The sequence below is a fragment of the Mytilus trossulus genome, unplaced genomic scaffold (assembly GCF_036588685.1).
Source record: "Mytilus trossulus isolate FHL-02 unplaced genomic scaffold, PNRI_Mtr1.1.1.hap1 h1tg000343l___fragment_1__unscaffolded, whole genome shotgun sequence".
Lineage (NCBI taxonomy): Eukaryota > Metazoa > Mollusca > Bivalvia > Mytilida > Mytilidae > Mytilus > Mytilus trossulus.
The window spans coordinates 947,546-957,046 of NW_026963332.1; positions in this window are offsets into that span (position 1 = coordinate 947,546).

Consider the following 9,501-nt stretch of genomic DNA (forward strand, 5'->3'; position numbering starts at 1 on the left):
AATATTCAGTTGTTCAGATTAACAACATTGATAAATTAAACAAATATTAAAAGCATCTAAAATCAAGGGAAATAACTCTTTATCAAAACTATGTGCTTAACATACTCCATAGTTAATTCAACCTTTTAAACGAAATATATTATAATTCTAATAACATATTACTAATCCTTACCAACTTGTGGAGCAAGGTTGTTACTGTCATGGCACAAACCAATTCAATTATACATACTGGTATATCACACAGTGATATCTTTATAACAGCTTACCAGTTCTGTAAACCAAAATTACAATGTTAAATAACGGATTTTAATGAAACCGTATTTAAACATAGACCTAATTATAAAACATACAATATATTTAATGTCCTTGTATATAATAAACATAACTCGGACAATACTTTAAATATGTGCAGAAACGTAGTTCGCTATCTAATACAACTTTGTTTATGTTTTCTATTTATAATCAATCAACAATGTTATTGTGTACGGACTAGTTCACACAACTAATACACGGTGGTATTTAAAATCTACTCATAACAAAGTCTTATCGAATACACCTCAAAGTATCGATCGGAATGTGTGTACTTCCTAAACTGATTTACATATAGCTCTAACGAATGACTACCAGTACTTTATATAATAAAACAAGTGTATAATATATGCATTTTATGTTGCGATAATACTTTTCGGGATCGTAGAGAAAAATAACCTTTCATACCAAAAATCATTCAATCTATGAAAATATATTAGAAATATTAATAAAGAAGTAGATAAAGAAAACTCACGTCAAACTGTCAAGTCTGTCAATACAAATACAATCATGACTATTCTTTCAAACTATAAGTTCTCAAACACTTCAATGGCTACTGGACATAAACGTCTGTCCATTTCGACTCCATTAGTCCTTCTAACTCTAAACAAAGAACCTCGGAACTGAGCGGTAAAACTTTAAACTAACCAATCAAAACCAAGTAATCATGAATAATGTATGGAAACGTTTCAGTGTAATAAAAGTTTATATAATACAATATGGTTTGAAGTCTATTTAATATTAACATAATTATACATCTTTATTTTACAATTACAATATATACAAAATAAAGAGGCTACCACATTCTCCCCTGTGTTGGAAAAATGACTTCCACGTCATACGACTCCTCCTCCCTCTGACGAAGAAATGACGTTCTCGGCATTCTAAACTAGTATTTCTCTAAGATGTTTTTTTCACAATCTCAATGATGGTACGTGTGATGTCATTCTCCATTCCTCTAAACATTCCGTCTTTCAGTTGTCTTGTTAACCATTCTACTTTCTGTAGTCAAGTTGATGTTTGTCCAATAGCTTGTTTGGTGATATAGTCTTTCAAATATGCAGGTGGTTTTCTAATTCTTGTTCTTGATGGTAATTCTCTTGGTGGTGTAGGAAGTATTCTACGTCGTCTGAGCCTTGCTGGTTGTTGCTGTGTATTATCTTGAGCCGTTGTATTATCTGTGTCTGCCTCGGTATCACCTGATGTGTCTGGGAGCGTACTGCCATCCTGCTCATCCTGTTTGTCAGAAGTATCACCTCTGTCAATCCGGTCAGTCGCTTCTTGACCCGTTATCACATCAGCCCCAAGAGGTGGTTCACCAGTGTTTATCTGTACTGGAGGGATAACGTCTTGTCCAAAACCATTCTCTTGACTACCATCAACTAACAACTGATCGTCATCAGCCAAGTTGACAGTCTCTTGTTGCCCATCTACCACAGGTACAGCATCACTGTTAGTGTTGCTCTGTGCGTCTTCCTCTGGCAAATAAATTATATAGCCCTGCTCTGACTCCTCGTCCGATTCTGTGTCAGTTTCCTCTTTGGTACTGTCGGAGTTCGTCTTCTTTTCCTCAAGGACTGTCTTTATAGGCGGTTTCCTTGGTGCAGGGTTTCTCTTAGGCTCTACAGCCTTTTCTAAACCGGGCAGATGTCCAATTGGTAGAAGGAGGTTCCTATGCAATGTTCTTTTGCGTCCTTCTCCATTTTCCTTCTGGACCACATAAACAGGTATGTCTCTGTTAGGCTGTCTAACAATTCTGTATGTGTCCTGTTCCCATTTATCTGCTATATTATGCTTCCCTTCGAATGCAACTACTAACAAGTACACGATCTCCAGGTTGCAAAATGGCTCCACGGGCTCTTTTATCATATCCTTCTTTCTGTCTTCCTTGTGCTGTCTTTGCTGAACGAGATGCAAGTTCATATGCTTTCTTCAGACGCTCCTTCATTGCTTCGGCATACTTTGTAGATGGTTCTTTAGTACCAGTATCCTCAATCCCAAATGCTATGTCCACAGGCAAACGTGGTTGTCTACCGAACATTAAAAAGTACGGCGAAAATCCAGTGGTTGTCTGTTTGGTACAGTTGTACGCATGTACGAGTCCAGCTACGTGGGACTTCCAATCTTTCTTCTGCGTAGTCTGCAGAGTTCCAAGCATATTCAATAAGGTACGATTGAATCTCTCTGTAAGTCCGTTACCCATAGGATGGTAAGGTGTTGTTCGAGACTTTTCCATTCCTGTAATGTTGCAGAGTTCTTTGATGATCTTGCTTCCAAAGTTCGCTCCTTGATCAGAATGAATACGACTTGGCAATCCATAATGTACAATGAAGTTGTTGAAAAACGCATCTGCTGTGGTTCGTGCGGTCTGGTTCTTTGTAGGAACTGCTAAAGCATATCTCGTGAAGTGGTCTGTGATTACCAAGATATCTTCATATCCTCCTTTTGATCTTTCAAGTTTCAGGTAATCCATGCAAACCAGTTCTAAAGGTTGTGTTGTTTCTATGCTGATAAGTGGAGCTCTATCATTCGGAGGTTGTTTTCGACGAATACATCTTTCGCAGTTGGTAATCCAGTTCTCAATGTCTCTGTTCATACCATACCAGATGAAGCGGTCACGTACCAATGATAAGGTCTTGTCTCTTCCCTGGTGGCCCATGTCATCATGTAAAGATGTGAGAACTGTGGATATGCAGTTTTCTGGGAGAACTAGTTGTCTTGAAGTTTCACCATCAGCTTCTATCTCTCTATACAACACTCCGTCTATAATCTTCAACTTCTCGTAGTTGTTCAGGAACCAGTTGTTGAGTGGTGAATAACTCAGCTGTTGTTTATCTGGTTTACGATGTTCACTTATCCAATATATCCAGTCTTTGATGAATCTGTCTTTGCGTTGTTCGGCTTTAACATCAACTAACTTCTGAGATGGTAATGAAGGATCCACAGATGCATCTAGAATAATCGATAGGCTCTTGTGATGAGGTTGAGCATGTTGTAGGTTACAGATGGCCTTCACTGACTCTGGTTGAATGGTTTCAGTACATCTAGACAATCCTGGAAGTCTAGATAATCCATCGGCATCTGCATTAGCCTTTCCTGGTCTGTATACAATGTTGAAATTGTAAGATGACAGAGCTGCTATCCATCTGTGTCCGGTAGCATCGAGTTTAGCTGACGTCAAGACGTAGGTGAGTGGATTGTTGTCCGTTACTACAGTGAAGGTATTTCCAAAGAGGTAGTCATGGAACTTCTCTGTCACTGCCCACTTTAAAGCCAAGAACTCCAATTTGTGGACAGGGTAATTCTTCTCGGATTTACTCAAACCTCGACTGGCATAAGCAATGACTATCTTCTTCTCATTCTGTTCTTGATACAACACAGCACCTAGTCCAAGCATCGATGCATCTGTATGAAGTTCAAAGGGCTTGGAGTACGATGGAAATCCAAGGATCGGGTGGCATGTGAGCTTTGACTTCAGTTGTTGAAATGCATCTTCTTGTGATTTTCCCCATATCCATGATGTGTTAGCTGGTTGTAGTTTCGTCTTGCGCTTTCGTGTCTTCTTAGGTGGTGGCATAAGATCAGTAAGTGGTCTGGCAATCTTCGAAAAGTCTTTGATGAACTTCCGGTAGTATCCAATGAATCCCAGAAACTGTCTTACCTCATCTGCAGATGTTGGAGGTGGCCAGTTGACAACTTTCTCTATCTTCGCTGGGTCGGGTTGTATACCATCTCTAGATACTATATGGCCAATGTACTTCACCTTTTCCTGGAAAAATGCGCACTTCTTTGGTGAAAGCTTGAGTCCACTTTCTCGTAGTCTCTGTAGAACTCTTTGTAGTCTATCTAGATGTTCTTCGTAGGTATCTGAGAATATAATCAGGTCATCAAGGTAGATGAAACAGATGTTCAGGTGCAAATCGCCAAGGATTTCTTCCATCAAACGTTGATAAGTGGCTGGACTGTTGACAAGTCCGAATGGCAGTCTGTTGAATTCATAAAATCCAAGGGGTCCTACGGTGAACGCTGTCCGTTGTTTATGGGTTTCTTCTAGCTCTACCTGATGATATCCACTTTTCATGTCTAGAACTGTGTAAAAGTTGTTTCCTCCCAGTGCATCCAGTATTTCCTCGCTTCTTGGCAATGCGTAGGCGTCTTTTTAGGTGTTCTGGTTCAATTGACGATAATCTATGCACATGCGCAGCTTTCCGTCCTTCTTGCGGCATAAAACAACGTTCGACGACCATGGTGAGTGAGAGCGGCGGACAATCCCAGCAGCTAATAACTGTTGCAGATGGTCACGTACTTCGTTGATCATTGCTGGAGGAATACGGCGATGTCTCTGCTTGAAAGGTCTTTCATCCATGAGATCAATGCGGTGATGAACTGCTGTACTATGGCCAATGTCTATGTCGCTCTTGCTGAAAACATCTTTGAACTGTTGGATCAAATCTTTACCTTGCTGTAATTGCACATCTGACAAGTTCGTTGGCATGGTAACTTGATGTGTAGGATCATCATCTAAATCAGCATCTATCTCTATATCAGCTACGGAAACTGGCTGTATCTCGCATAAGATGGCATTCGGCGAAATAGTAACTGTCCTAGTGGTGACGTTGCTTATGTGAACTGGAATAGTGCCATTGTTTCTGTAACTGTATGACAACAAGGTAGGAGCCACATCTAAGTCAGTTGGAATAGCTGCTTTCTCAGTAGGTTGTAGCATAGCACATACTGTGTGGTACGGTAACTCATGATCTGTGTAACCTTGTACAATTACATCTCTGTTTGGAAGAATCTTGATGGTCTTTCCTTCAGCTGATTTTACAAGTCCCAATTTATTTGACCTCTTCTGAAGTTCTTTCTCTCTCAATAGCAAGCATCGAAAGGTAAAGTACCAGTTGGTATGTAGGTTGACATCTTGAAGAAACCTTGAACTTAATCGTAACTTGACATCTTCCATGATTTCCTTTAATATGTTAGTACCAAGTAGTAGTGGAACCTCTCTGTTGTAATTGCTGTCAGGTACAACCAAAAATAAACAAAGATGACGACTACCATTTGTTGCTGCTCCTGGTAACTCTATGCTAGCTGTGATGTATCCTAAGTATGGCATATCTTTTCCATCAGCACATTCTATCTTGATGATCAGGTCCAATGGTTGAATAGGCTGATCTTGAAGATATCTGTTGTAAAACGTCTCGCTAACAGTACTAACTGTTGATCCTGTATCAAGTAAAGCTGATGTTGTAATGTCGTTGATCTTGACTGACACTTCGTTTGGACTTCCAAGTAAATCAGGTAATTCTTTAGATGACTGTTGCTGACAAGAGGCATAAGTACGGTCTTCAGCACCAATCTGTTGGAAGTTGTATGCCTTTCGAGAGTGATCTAGTATAACTCGACATCCTATGGCTATATGACCTTCATTTCCACATCTGTAGCATACGAAAGGCTTCTTTCTATTGTCAAAAGGTATGTATGGTTCATGTGGTAATTCCTGTTGCTGTGCTATATCATGTTCCTGATCATACCAATACGGCTTTTTCTTTCTACGTGATCGTCTACGTTTCTTTTTAGGTTGTTGGTTGAATATGTTGAGATCTTCTTCATATCTATCAAGGACGTGTCCAAGTCGTAATAACTCCTGCTTAAAATCCGAACTCGACATACTAATCTAAATAAATGTGAAAGTAAAAATATCAAACAAAAGTCTGAATGTGAATGAAATAATCTGTAATAAATCTATGTTCTATTCAGAACTTTCAGAATTCAAATAAAGTATGTAAATAAATCAGATATAAATCTGCAAAAGAGAATAAGAATCAGTGCAAAGTGAAAAGTGAAAAGAATAAATCAATAAAGTATGATGAAATAATTAAATCTGAAACTAAATTCAAGTAATTAAAGTAAGATCCTGAAATTCAAAAGTAATTATGTGAAAATAATCAAAACATATAATCAATATATCAAAAGAAATGTAAATATAATATATGACAAATATGATTAATAAAATCTGAAAAAGAAAATTTTATTAATAGAATCTCATGTACCTAAACAAGAATGTGAGAATTATAAAACTTTTACGTTTATAATCTCAACACAAAGATTACAACAATACAAGTGTTACAATGTAAGTATGTTTAAACAATCACAACAATCACATGTATCAATCACAATCAATGTAATGTATGCACTATAGATCAACAATATATGTATGTGTATCAATTTTCCAAAAAAATAAAAAAACGTTTTCAAGTTCCAAGATACTTCAAATCTCAACTAAGGACAATCCTAGTATGCTCAATGCTTATTGAACAAACTAACCTCCAAATCTGAAACAACGCACAGTATGAACAACAGTTCTTCAAATCTCAAATGACCAAAGTGAAACTACAAACAACAAATCAAACTACAAATATCTCACTCGACTATAATAAACTATCAATGTATAAGTCGAATGTCTAATTAAAGTCAAAGGAAAATCAGTATAAGTATATTAGTATCAAATTAATCACTTATATTCAAATACTCAATCAGTCATGGGATATTTCAACAATATGGTTATCACATAAAACTAATAACAAGTTATTGCTATATCATAATACTACACCAATATTATATCACCTTCTCTCTATGTATACAAACAATTTATAAAATATTTATCAGTATGTACTCATGTGAACATGAACAATCACATCTATGTTTAAAAAAATATTATATACAAAATCACATATTCAAATTCAAAATCTAGATATTACCACATATTATTCAATAATATGACATGATTATGTGTTTCACAAACTCATGGCTACTTGTGAGTCAGCCAACATAGATATAATATACTATCCCTGTATACAAAAAATAAAAATGAAAATCCTAAGTGTGTATGCAAGTGTTCTGTTTTTATTTCATCAATGCACAACTACAACTACTAAGTTCCAAGTATGAACTTCTATGTGTGTAGTATAAGTTGTGTATTGTAATAAATCAACTATGTAATAACACTAAGTGATACTAAGTCATGTAAGTATCAACCAAATATCTAAGTCCAAATGTAAACAAGTATAAACGTAACTAAATATGAATGTACCCAAGTATGAATGAACCTAAGTACAGATGCACCTAAGTATGCACGGAAGTGTAAGTTAAATCGGGTATCAACTGTAGTGTAATGCTAAATGTGTATGTGTAATCGAGTATCAATGTATCAATGTATGCTATCAGCAAATACCAAGTACTGTATGTATACTAGTGTATGTGTAAACTAAATTCAACTTAGTGTGTGTAATGTTTAAATCAGAAATAAAACATTAAAATGTATACAGGAATAATATATAAATGATTTACCTTCAATATGCACTAAGTATTCCACAGTATCAACTTCAGATCAATGTTAAACAATGATATCAAAATCAAATAAATTTCAAATTCACAATCACAAAATAACTAAGTTCTATTTCCAAAATTGAAAATCTTAAGTTCGATTACTATTTAAAGTAATTTCCGGGACACATGTACTGAACTGCACTGTTGTCTTTCGGTGTAGAATGTAAACATCCGGTAACACGCACATGTAGTTCTTTTGTTGATAAACAACACGTGGTGGACATCTCATGTGATCACAACAAACCATACTTCCGGAAACACGTGGTAACTATTGACATCGTAGGTAAACTCATCAGATTGCTCCTAGCGGTGATCTGTGCCATCAAAACCGGTAGTGGGTGCCAAATGTAATAGCTGACTTTTAGGCCTCAAGGAAAACTAAAGTCGCTTTGCTAGGGTTCAGGATATTTATTAATCAGTAACGTAAAACACCCTGTAATAACAATATAATAAAGTTATACTAATTTTACAGATCAAATATAAATTAGTAATACACATAATAAGTATAATATTCTTTCATTACATATAATGGTATTATACAAAACACTGCACTTCAAATATACATTTAAGTTATGAACATAATGAGATCAAATATTATGTTTAATCATCAAATCATAGTATTAATGTCTTTACATATAATATTCAGTTGTTCAGATTAACAACATTGATAAATTAAACAAATATTAAAAGCATCTAAAATCAAGGGAAATAACTCTTTATCAAAACTATGTGCTTAACATACTCCATAGTTAATTCAACCTTTTAAACGAAATATATTATAATTCTAATAACATATTACTAATCCTTACCAACTTGTGGAGCAAGGTTGTTACTGTCGTGGCACAAACCAATTCAATTATACATACTGGTATATCACACAGTGATATCTTTATAACAGCTTACAAGTTCTGTAAACCAAAATTACAATGTTAAATAACGGATTTTAATGAAACCGTATTTAAACATAGACCTAATTATAAAACATACAATATATTTAATGTCCTTGTATATAATAAACATAACTCGGACAATACTATTCTTTTATTCTACTATTTAGACTTTTATATAAGACTTTTAAATTAGTTGTCATCTAGATTGGAACTTTAAGCTTCGATTTAGTTTCCTTCCTTGGATTTAAGAAACTTGGATTTAAGTCAAGTTAACTTGGATATTTGTATTCCTTTTTCACACGTGATAACTTTTTATTGTAACATTATAATCAAGTTCCATTATCAACATTATGGCTACCAGAAAGTCGAAGAGACAACCGAAAAGAAAAATGCATTACGAACGTACGCCTGTAGACTCTAGCGAGGACCCATCCACGTGGAGTAAGACAAAACTCATCCAATAATTAAAGGGGATGGATATAGAAATTATTTAATAGTAATATCAAATCCAAACGAAAGGAGGCAACCGTAATTGAAAATGTATCAGAAGTAAATGTTATTAGTTTTTCGAGATATCGGAACTCAACAATTCCCCCGACGCAACACCCAATCATCAATCCAGATCCGGAGGCTATTCCGATGAGCAACATATGTAATGCTTTCGTGTCTATGTCTCAATGCTTTACGAGTTACCGTTACCCAACTTATTTGTTTACCCAACGGCAAAGAGATTTGTAATAACTTTAATAGATTCAGAGGGTGTCAAAAACGCACCTGTTCTTTCTTACATGTTTGCACCAAATGCCGTTCGCCAGGACATTTACAGGCTCTATGTGGAAAACGTCCATCAACAACTTTTTCATCCAATCAGACACCTCCGATTGACAAAGAAACTCCTTAGACATCTCGTAAA